The sequence below is a fragment of the Mauremys reevesii genome, linkage group 6 (genome assembly GCF_016161935.1).
Source record: "Mauremys reevesii isolate NIE-2019 linkage group 6, ASM1616193v1, whole genome shotgun sequence".
NCBI classification, from domain to species: Eukaryota; Metazoa; Chordata; order Testudines; family Geoemydidae; genus Mauremys; species Mauremys reevesii.
The window spans coordinates 12,131,544-12,143,903 of record NC_052628.1 but is presented as its reverse complement, the minus strand read 5'-3'; positions in this window follow the sequence as shown (position 1 = coordinate 12,143,903).

Genomic DNA, 12,360 nt, shown 5'->3' with positions numbered 1-12,360 from the left:
GTCACCGGAGGCCGCTCGGCTCCGCTCGCGGCGTCACTTCCGGCGGCCGGGACCGGGCTGCCGCTGACCGCCGAGCGGCGCACAGAGCGGCCCCGCCGCTGGCCCCTGCAGCGCCACCTGGCGGCCCCTGCGGCGCGTCGCCCCTGCCGCCCCCAACCTGCTCCCCGGAGACTGGGGAGGGGGAACCGGCCGAGCCCCTCCCCCAGCCCCCCATAGGAATGGGGGAGCAGCCAGAACCCTTCCTTCCGGCCCCCAGCAGGGCCGCCTGGGGAAAGGAACCAGGGAGACCCCTGATCCCTCCTCCCCTAGATCCCTCCCTCCTCCTCTGGGGAGTCAGGAGGGGGAATAATCCAGAGCCTCCCAACTAGGGTCCCGTCCAGAGGGACATGGGACCCAGAGCCTGTTCCCAGCCCCCCTTCTCTCCACACTCGAGCCCAATGGGTGAGACCCAGAGCTTCACCTGTCAGCTCCCTCTCCCTGTGGGGCCACATGGGAATGGCTTGAGAGCAGTGCTTGTGGTATCACCCTCTGGAAGCAGCAAAGAATCCTGTGGCACCTTATAGATGCATCCGAAGAAGTGGGTATTCACCCACGAAAGCTCATGCTGCAAAACGTCTGTTAGTCTATAAGATGCCACAGGATTCTTTGCTGCTTCTACAGAACCAGATTAACATGGCTACCCCTCTGATACTTGACCCTCTGGAAGGGCAGGGCAGTGCTGGCAATCCCATGATGGATGGCCGCCCTGTCTGAAACAGAAGAGGTTTGGACACAAACAAGTTAACACCGCAGTCCCATCCTCACAGTCATGTCCGGGGCTGGATTTGGGGTGCCAGGCTTGGGAAGCACCAGACAACAAGTGTGAAAAATCGGGACGGGGGTGGAGGGGGGGGTAGTAGGCGCCTATAGAAGAAAATGCCCCAAATATTGGGACTGTCCCTATAAAATAGGGATATCTGGTTACCCTACTCGGGTTGCTGTTTTTGTTGTTAGCGACAAAAGGAAAAATAGAATGTTTGAAGTAAAATGTTTCAGGTGTTCTGTGCGCAAATTCATTTTTCACTCACCTCGTAGAATGTTCTGGACCTTTGTAGACCCTCGTGCAACCTTCCAGATTTTTTGAGAACTACATTTTCTTTGAACCTCCTCGAATGTTGTCAGCCATGCCCTCATGGGTATAGAAGGGGTAGTGCGTTGCTAGTCAGTAAGATACAGAGTGAAGTGAGAGCCCAGCTGCAATATTGTGTAATTGTGAAAGTGTACTTGTGTTTTAAGACTTGAAGAGTGTAAATAGTGACTAGTAAAGGACTATTTAACGAGACACCAGAGATATCTATTGAACCCCTATCTATGCAACAATATAAAAGAAATACTGTTACTTCTTTTGCCATACTTAACACATAATGTTCAATGACTTTCTAAGACTGCAGAACATAGACTTTTGCTCTCGGTAATACTGTCTGTTCTTCCCCATAGAAAATAAAATATGCCCCCAAAGAAGCTTTCAGGAGCTCAGTATAGGAAGCAAAAAGTTCAATTGCAATCTCGTTTGAAGCAAGAGGCAAATTTGATGGGAAAATATCTGAAACAGACCACCACAAACCAGGATTTAGGCAATAGTGATTGTCCCAGTGCAGAAGAAATTGAGGAGCAAAGTGTAAATGATGGAAGTCCTATTACTAAGGAATTAGCAGATTTACCTGATAAGGAATGGAAATGTGAGGAAAGTGATGAAGAATCGTCCAGATTTCCTGGCGGTGTAAAGGAGAGTGATGATAAAGAAAAATCTGGTTTACATGAAAAGGAGAGAAACAATAGAAAAGAATCAGCCTCGCATGATGACAGAAACAGCAGTTAGAAAAATTGCACCCCACAAATCAATACATCATTTTCTGCTTTATTGCCAGCGATCCTAAACTCTACTGATACTGATCATAAAATTTTGAATGGACCAGGCTAATTCGAAGATATGTTTCCAATAAATGAAAAGTGACACTTCTCAAAGTCACACTGCAAAAGAGTACTCAAGAATGTTAAGAAACTGAATTGGCATTGGCTAGTTTACTAAAAATCAACTGCCAATGTGTTCTGTTTTTATTGCAAAATATTTGACAAGAAGTAAAATTTCCACTGCTTGCATCCGAAGAAGTGGGTATTCACCCACGAAAGCTCATGCTGCAAAACATCTGTTAGTCTATAAGGTGCCACAGGATTCTTTGCTGCTTCTACAGAACCAGACTAACACGGCTACCCCTCTGATAAATCATTGCTTGTGCTTTTGGGGTACAATTGCTGGCATAACTTAGCTGATGCTTTGAAGCAACATGAAAAGGCATCTGGCCATTTTATGGCCTACTCCAAATATATGGAGGTCCAGTCCAGGCTCAAACTGAATAAATGCACAGATGCAGAAAACCAGCACATTATTAATGTAGAAATCCAGCACTGAAGGAACGTGCTCAAACCTCTGATCTCAATTACCCTCTTCCCTGCAAAGAATAATTTGCCTTTCTGGTGTTCGGATAAGTTGTTCACTGAACATAATGGTAATTTCCTTGGTTTGGTAGCGCTCCTTGGGAAATATGACAATATCATGCATGAGCACTTACATTGAGTAGTTTGTAAAGAAGCCATGAACCATTACTACAGCAAAACAATTTGTAAGCAGGGTCTGAATGAGTTCTTCCTTGACAGCTAGTTGGAGAGGGGGAGAGACTTCAGGAGCAAACTGTATTTACATTAACACATCTACCCTGCATAGGAGTCCAGCAGACAGGAGCTATGTAGCTCCAAGTGATCAACTTTGGCTGGTGTTGGGTAAAAAAATCACTTTAGTACTGAATGCAGGGGTAGTGAAATGAGATAAAACTAGCTAGAGACATAAAGGGAACAAGAAAACATTCTACAAATACATTAGAAGCAAGAGGAAGACTGAGGACAGTGTAGGCCCGTTGCTTAATGAGGTGGGGGGGAAACAATAACAGCAAATGTGGAAATCGCAGAGGTACTTAATGACTTGTAGAAGCAGCAAAGAATCCTGTGGCACCTTATAGACTAACAGATGTTTTGCAGCATGAGCTTTCGTGGGTAGTTTTCACCAAGAAGGTTGCTTGGTGATTGGACATCTAACATACTGAATGCCAGTGAAAATGAGGTAGGATCAGAGGCTAAAACAGGGAAAGAACAAGTTAAAAATTACTTAGACAAGTTAGATGTCTTCAAGTCACCAGGGCCTGATTAAATGCATCCTAGAATACTCAAGGAGCTGACTGAGGAGATATCTGAGACATTAGTGATTATCTTTGAAAAGTCATGGAAGACAGGAGAGATTTCAGAGGACTGGAAAAGGGCAAATATAGTGTCAATCTATAAAAAAGAAAATAAGGACAACCCGGGGAATTACAGACCAGTCATCTTAACTTCTGTACCTGGAAAGATAATGGAGCAAATAATTAAGCAATCAATTTGCAAACATCTAAAAGATAATAAGGTGATAAGTAACAGTCAGCATGGATTTGTCAAGAACAAATCATGTCAAACCAACCTGATAGCTTTCTTTGACAGAGTAACAAGCCTTATGGATGGGGGGAAGTGGTAGATGTGGTATATCTCAACTTTAATAAAGCTTTTGATACCGTCTCACATGACCTTCTCTTAAGCAAACTAGAGAAATGCAACCTAGATGGAGCTACTATAAGGTGGGCGCATAACTGGTTGGAAAACCATTCCCAGAGAGTAGTTATCAGTGGTTCACAGTCATGATGGAAGGGCATATCAAGTGGGATCCCTCAGGGATCAGTTCTGGGTTCGGTTCTGTTCAATAACTTCATCAGTGATTTAGATAACAGCATAGAGAGCACACTTTCATTAAAAGTTTCTTTTTTACACTCAGACTCTGTGCTGGCGAGTGGGAAAGTATTGCCTCTGAGAGGCGCCCAGGGGTGGTGTGTAATTTTCCCAGGTTACTGGGTGGGGACTTGAGCTGGTTCTGTGTTGTATTGTAGAAAAGGAACCCCTAGATATTGAACTGGTTGCTGCCAGCTCCACCTGGCAGAAGGGTTACAAATTCAAAATGAATTGATTGACCTTATGGCAAGGAAGGCTCTTGATAACATATTGATGCAACTTGGAAAAGCGAAGTACTATGCCATAATAATGGACTGCACTCCTGACATTAGTCACAGGGAAAAGATGTAATTTACAGTAAGATTTGTTGATGACAAGCATGGCTGTATCCAAGTAAAGGAACACTTCATCTGTTTCCAGTCAGTGGATGACACTACTGGAAAAGGCCTAACAGAACTGTTCATGAACGTTTTGAATGAGAATAAAATAAAGCTTTAGGACTGCCGCTGCCAAGACTACAACAACAACGTGAATATGAAGGGAAGAAACAGTGATGTCCAGGCAAGAATCCTTATGCTGAATTCAAGAGCTTCCTTCATGCCTTGTGGTTGTCATTCCCTCAACCTGGTTGTGTCAGATGCAGTGTCTTCTTCTTTAGGTTGACTAACTCTCTTCAGAGTGCTGCCAGGGCTATATATCCTGTTTTCAGCATCAACTATCAGGTGGAAAATCCTCAAGGTCATGGACAATGCTACAAATCTGACTGTGAAGCCGCTAAGTGACACTTGCTGGGAGAGCCACATTGATAGTGTAAGGCCAGTGAGATACCAAGTTTCTGAGATATACGACACCCTCATGGAACTGGTGCAGTCAAGTAAAGCCAAGGCCAGAATCCAACACAGGGTGCAAAGCCTGGAAAACCAGATCACTGACTTCAAATTTCTGGTCTCAATTATGGGCTGGCACAATATCCTGTTCCAAGTAAAGATTGTAAGCAAGGCATTACGAACTCAGTTGCTGGATATTGTGACCACTACTTCGAAAAAAAGCTGCCTTGATTTCGTTGTGGCCTACAGAGACAATGAATTTGAAGGTGTCATCACTGCTGCCAAAGAAATGGCGGAAAACTTTGGAGTTGAGCCTGTCTTCAAGGAAACTTGTATTCATCAGAAGAGATAGTTTGGTTATGAGGGCAGCGATGGGAAGTTTGGAAGAAAAATTAAAGAGGGAAGTTTTTTGCTCACTCATTTACACTGCTTTAGAGTCCATCGAAGAAAGGTTTGGACAAATGAAGCACCACAAAAGGACCTGGGGCGGTTGTATTACCTTAGTAACATTCTTGAACAATTGTACAGACCTTCACCAGACACTGACACATGGGGAATGTAATGTTCAGACGCAGGGCCATCCTTAGGCATACACAGCTGCCTAGGGCACTGTGACGATGTGGTTCTGGCGGGACCCAACTGAGAGTGCCAATTCAGGACCAATCGCTTAAAACGGGGCAGTCACAGCCCAAGGCTGGGGTTTTTCCACCTCTAAGGCAAACCAAACCAGCCAGACAAAGAGGACTTTGGTCTCACCCCATTGGCTAACCACAAGTCACACAAGCAATTCCCTTAGACACTCCAGTTTCCCAGTATCACCACCAGTGCCACTCGTCCTGGGGATGAATGGTTATGAAAACCAACACCCCAATAAAAGAAAAAGGTTCTCTCGATCCCAAAGAATCAAGCCCCAGACCCAGGTCAATATACAAATCAGATCTTACCCACAAATCACGCTGTTGCCAATCCTTTAGAATCTAAAATCTAAAGGTTTATTCATCAAAGGAAAAAGATAGAGATGAGAGCTAGAATTGGTTAAATGGAATCAATTACATACAGTAATGGCAAAGTTCTTAGTTCAGGCTTGTAGCAGTGATGGAATAAATTGCAGGTTCAAATCAAGTTTCTGGAGCACATCCCCAGCTGGGATGGGTCATTCAGTCCTTTGTGTAGAGCTTCCATTTGTAGCAAAGTCCCTCCAGAGGTAAGAAGCAGGATTGAAGACCAGATGGAGATGAGGCATCAGCCTTTTATAGGCTTTTCCAGGTGTAAGAACAGCTGTTTGTTCATACTGTGGAAAATTACAGCAAAATGGAGTCTGGAGTCACATGGGCAAGTCCCTGCATACTTTGCTGAGTTACAAGGCGTATCTGCCTTCTCTCAATAGGTCAATTGTATAGCTGATGGTCTTTAATGGGCCATCAAGCAGGCTAGGCAGAGCTAACACCAACTTGTCTGGGATGTCACCCAGAAGCACAGCATAAGTTTGAAGTACAGACAGTATAGAGCCAATATTCATAACTTTAACTAAAAAATGACACATGCATATAGACAGCATAATCATAACCAGCACCCCATAACCTGGTCTTAGACACCTTATATGACCCCCTTTACATAAGATTTGGTGCCATTACAGGACCTTGGTTGCAACCCATGTTCTATATGGTCCCAGATTATATCAATAACGTCACAGGCACCATGAAATTTGGGGCACCAAATTGCCCCAAATTTCATGGTACCCTAGGCAGCTGCGTGCTGCATACGTGGCAGCACCAGCCCCGGCGACCAGCCCTATCCCTCGGCCGGCCCCCCTGTAAGGACAGGGCCGTTCCTAGGGGGTGTGGGGCCCTGAAAAACTCCCTCCGCCCTGCCTTTTACTCTTCCCCCAGTTCTGCCCCCAACCCACCCCCATTCCACCTGTTCCCTCAGAGACCCCGCCCTCACCGGCAGCGGTGGCAAGCAGAGCAACCCAGCCCCAGCCTGCTCTACTCCGCCAGCTCCCAGCCACGGCGCTCTGCTTCATGCCACCAGTGAGTGCGGGGAAAGGATTGCCCCCCACACTCACTGGTGGTGGGAAGCAGAGAGACACGGTCCCAAACCCACTCCGCTTCCCTTGCCCCGGCCCCAGCCATGTCGCTCGGGTTGGGGAAAGGATCGCCCCCCTGCACTCACCGGCGGTGTGAAGCAGAGCGCCACAGCTGGGAGCTGGTGGAATAGAGTGGGCTGGAGCCGGGCTGCGCCGCTTCCCGCCGCTGCCAGTGACTGGGGGAATCCATTCCCCCAAGCCCCCTCCCCCGGGCGACACAGCTGGGGCCAGGGTGAGGGAAGCAGAATGGGCTGCTCCCGGCCCCTCACCACTCCCCCGGGCCACTCTGGGCCTGTGGGACCCCCAAAAGTGGCCTCCCACAGCTCCTGCCTCCCAGAACCTGGGGAGGGGGAGGCCTAGGGCCCCCACACAGCCCCCCTGTGCGGCGTAGGATACCCAAATGGCTAGGGACAGCCCTGTTCAGACATCAATGATAAAGATCTCTATGTTGAATCGAAGAACATCCATCACATTTTGCAACACGGGAAGCACTCTCCACCCCAAGTTCTCCAATTCATTCATAATGCAGAGCTGAAGGACACTTTTCCAAATGTGTGGATAGCTTTGAGGATTCTGCTCACGCTGCCAGTCACAGTCGTAAGTGGTGAGCACAGCTTTTCGAAGCTCTGGCTCATTAAAACCAGGGGCGGCTCCAGGCACCAGCACGCCAAGCGCGTGCTTAGGGCGGCAAGCCACTGGGGGCGCTCTGCCAGTCGCTGCAAGAGTGGCAGGCAGGCTGCCTTCGGCGGCTTGCCTGCAGAGGGTCTGCTGATCCCGTGGCTTCAGGACCAGCGGACCCTCCGCAGGCATGCCGCCGAAGGCAGCCTGCCTGCCATGCTTGGGGCAGCAAAATGCCTAGAGCCGCCCCTGATTAAAACATATATTCGATCGACAGTAGCTGATGAGAGACTGACATTGCTTGCTATTTTATCACTTGAAAATGCCATTGGCCAGTCTTTGGATTTCTCTCTGATGCTGTGCTTCAGTTCGCAAGGACAAAGGTGACAAAAAGCGACCTTTTGAACTACAGGACTTGGGTCAACATTCCAAGGTTGTCACCTACTGTAACGCGATTTAATACCAACCTACCCAGTGTTGAGGCACAGTTCCATTTCTTGATGTTAGTACATTTCAGTTATTCTTAAAATTAAAAAGTTTCTATAACCTTAGAGGAAACTAATTTTTGTATTTGCTTATATATGGCATGAATAAATACAGATTTACAGATCCTAGCGTTCAAATGTATCACATGGTGAGGATAACTCATGCATGCAAATCGTGCATCAAAATCATGAAATGGGCTACAAATGCAATTAAAAAAAGAAGATATTCGAAAGTTTAGCAAATGGAGAGAGGGCACGGCAGAAGCTCCTCATCCAGGGCTGGCCCTAGTGATGCCTATAAAACAATCAGGCATTAGCAATGGCCTAAGCCCCCTAGAGAAGGCTTGGAAGGATTAGATTTTTATGAGTGTCGGTAAATGTCTATTTCATGGCACACGCACAAACCCACAAAATATATTTCCAGTGATAATAAATGAAATTTACAGATAGGCAACATAAAAAAAATGCAGCTGGGGAACTTTGATTCAAAATCCAGTGATTTAGAGAGTGAATTAGGCTTGTTTACAATGGATTAGCAAATGAATAGGAACAACAGGTATGATTTGGATATTTACTGTGTATATTTTAGCATGTGACACTGACAGTTTGTGTTTAATGGTTTATGAAACTTTTTGATTCTCAACATCTACTGTCAATAAGTAGTGGTCTGACCCTCCCCCATAATTCATACAACTGTGAAAATTTGTATCTGTAAAAATAAATGCTTAAAAATAATAAATATCAACCATCAAAAGTTATTAAAAAAAAATCAAATTCTGCTAATCCTAAAGCTAAGTGGCTTTTTATAACCAAACCTAATTCAAGTGTCTGTATTATAGGAAGTGCTTGCAGCTCAGCCTATTTATTAAGATTGCCCACTTCCCATGATATGACCCTGTTTCATTGTTTATATAACTTTGCCAAACTTTAACCATTTAGGCTGAAATTTCCCATGCTGGGTGTCTGCCTCATGATGAATTGTTTTGGAAAGTTTAAGCCAAAATGGTTCCACCGTTTCTGAGAATGAGATTAGGGAAAGCCCATGTTAGAAGTTTCTTAGTCTTTTTGTTGGTGAGCTCTAATGGTCCCATGCTTTGGAGCAATGACCTGAAATTTGGCTGGGGAGTTGTCTGCATCTCAGCAATGTGCTTTTTGCAGTTCTTATGAAAATCCACCCAGATTTGGCGAAGTTATAAACCATTGGCGAAGTTATAAACCATTGAAGAATTGCAGTTTGCATATGCTCAGTAAAGACTTCTCAGAGCTTCACAGCTAAAAGACTCTAACTCTCTCCGCACCACGCATGCTCGAGCCCTTCCCAGGGCATTATTTTCCCAGTTTACTCATAGTCTTAAATGCACAATTAAAAATCCATCTAAATTATCAAGTCACTGTGCTATTTCTCTCACAATAGACCACACTCAAATTAGGCCACAACCTCTTTCATACCCACAACCTAGATCAGGGGTGGGCAAACTTTTTGGCCCGAGGGCCACATTGGGGTTGTGCAACTGTATGGAGGGCCAGGTAGGGAAGGCTGTGCCTCCCTAAACAGCCAGGCCCCTGCCCCCTGACTGCCCCCTTCAAAACCTCCAACCCATCCAACCCCCCCCCCCCGCTCCTTGTCCCCTGACCGCCCCCTCCTGGGACTCCCCACCCCTAACTGCCCACTGGGATCCCACCCCCATATCCACCCCCCCGCTTCCTGTCCCCTGACTGCCCTCCTGACCCCTATCCACATCCCCGCCCCCCAACAGGCCCCCCGGGACTCCCACACCCAACCCTCCCTGTCCCCCATCCCCTGACCGCCCCCCAGAATCTCTGCCCCACCCCCTCCTCCCTGACTGCCCCCCAGGACTCCACCGCTCCCCGCCCCCTTACCAGGAGCAGGAGCCAGCTGCACTCCCCATGCTGCCTAGCAGGAGCGGTGGGCCAGAGCGCGGCCCAGCTGCGGCGTATGGGGAACAGCAGGGGAGGAGCCGGGGAATAGGCTCCCTGGCTGGGAGCTCAGGGGCTGGGCAGGATGGTCCCACGGGCCAGATGTGGCCCACTGGCTGTAGTTTGCCCACATCTGACCTAGATAGACTTTCTAAGGACATGGCCACACTTGCAAGTTAGAGCGCATTAAAGCAGCCCAGTGCGCTCTAACTCACAACGCGTCCACACCGGCAAGGCACGTAGAGCGCTCCTAGTACTCCGCCTCAGCGAGTGGAATAACATTTGATGCACCCCTGCTGGAACGCCACAGCACCAGTGTGGATGCCCTGGTCTGTTAATGCGCTCTGATCAGCCTCCAGAAGTATCCCACAATGCCTGTTCTAGCCACGCTGGTCATCAGTTTGAACTCTACTGCCCTGCCCTCAGGTGACCAACTGTAAGACTCACCCTTTACATTCTCTGGGAATTTTGAAAATCCCCTTCCTGTTTGCTCAGCCAGGTGTGGAGCGCTCTCAGCAAATCTTTCCAGGTGACCATGCCTCCACGCGCCAGGTGATCCCCAATATGGAGCAATGGACCTCATCAGTGTTTGGGCAGAGGAAGCTGTCCAGTCCCAGCTGCGCTCCAGCCATAGGAATTACGATACTTTCGGGCAGATATCAAGGGACATGATGGAAAGGGACCATGACAGGGACGCACTGCAGTGCAGGGTTAAAGTGAAGGAGCTGTGGAACGCCTAACACAAAGCCCGTGAGGCAAACTGCCACTCCGGTGCTGCCCCCAACACCTGCCATTTCTACAAAGAGCTGGATGCGATACTTGGGGGCTACCCCACCTCCACTCCGAGTATCACCATGGACACTTCAGAGCCCAGTTCAACAAGGCAGGAGGAGGAGGAGGAGCAAAGCGGGAGCGAGGGTGCTGAGGAGGAGAAATACACTCCGGAATCCCTAGATGCATGCAGCCAGCAGCTGTTCTCAAGCCAGGAGGAAGGTAGCCAGTCACGGCGGCTGGTGCTTGGCGAAGGACAAACACCGGAGGAGGTTCCCAGTAAGCAGCTTTTATTTTGGGAAGGAAGTTATTCGGTGTGGGCTGTTAGGGCGAGGAGGATTAGGGCTGTATGCATGCCTAGATGCAGAATAGGGCATTGATATGCTCTCTCACATCGCGGTAATCGGCCTCGGTAATCTCTTCAAAGGTCTCAGCCAGAACTTGGGCAATGCGCTTACTTAGGTTTATTGGGAGAGGCACTGTGGTCCTTTTCCCAGTCAGGCTATCTCACATCTGGAGTATTTTCAGCTGTGTGACTTTCATAATGTACAATACCAATGATGAAGGATCTCCTACTATTTTGTAAAGCAACATGTACATTTACAACACTATGTAACTGAAGAACTGAGAACTCGTTAAAAATAAGTGTCAAGGTCTAACATTTGATTTTCACCGTACTTACTGAAAGCTGAACTGTGCTGTGACAACGGGCAGCTGATTCATGTGACTGCAGCAGATGGCTCAGTTCTGGCACAGAGCTAGCACACAGCTGTTTGATTCCCCCCACCCCCGAGACATTTCCTAGCAGTACCAAGTAGGATAGCAATCCAGCTATCTTTGGACGGTAGCACTGAAGTCAAACTCCAGCCCCTGCTGCTGCTGTCAGCCAATACCAATGTATGTAGTGTGGATGCTGCAAAGCCAGATGTGGAAAAATGAAAGGTTGCAGTGTACTGTACTAAAATCAAGGGCTTAACTTAGCGCTGAACTGAATAAAGCCTCACTCAAGTATTATTCCCAGCTAGTCCACTGCCGCACTGTATCCAGCAGATTGATGTTCCTGAAGCCTCTGGGTCCTATTAGCTGAACCGAGAAAGAAGTGAGACCATCTACAAGGGTAAATAGCCCTACTCCTGGCTTATTTAACATTACCATTTAACAGCCAAACCACAACAGTCCTCTCCTCTGGGAAGGTGAGATGGTCCAGAAAACTCCCATGAGATTCAGCTCACAGAGCTTTCTCTAAATCATCCCCTTGGGGAAAGATTTAGGGAAAACCACAAAGGAGGCTGAGAGTATAGAACACCAGCCCTGTAGTTCTGCTGCTCCTGATCACACACATAATCAAGAGCACCATGGCCCTAGATCCCATGCTGGTATTGCATCAAGAGGCAGGTAGGCACAAGCAGGAACAAGGTCATGGAGAAAGTAGATCCTCCTATAGATCCAGCAAAGCCCAATCCCTGCTGTGAATTGAATGAGGGAGTGCAGCTGAAGGAGAGGACAGTAATTGGCATGCAGTGGTGACTAATGTAGGCAATGAACTCTTCTCCCCTTATTTGCCTGCTCATTCAGCCGTTGCTTGTATTTCCACATTCTCCAGGCTCAATACACCCAAAGCCTAGGTGCTCCCAGAACTAGAAGAGTCAATTAGGCACCTATATCTTTTTTCTATCACTTTCCTCCTCATAGCTGAACTACAGCAAGTTCTCTGGAGTTTCTTCCATTGATTTAGTATTAATCATAATGTACTAAAAAGAACAAGGAAGACAGCAAAGCCTTAACCCAG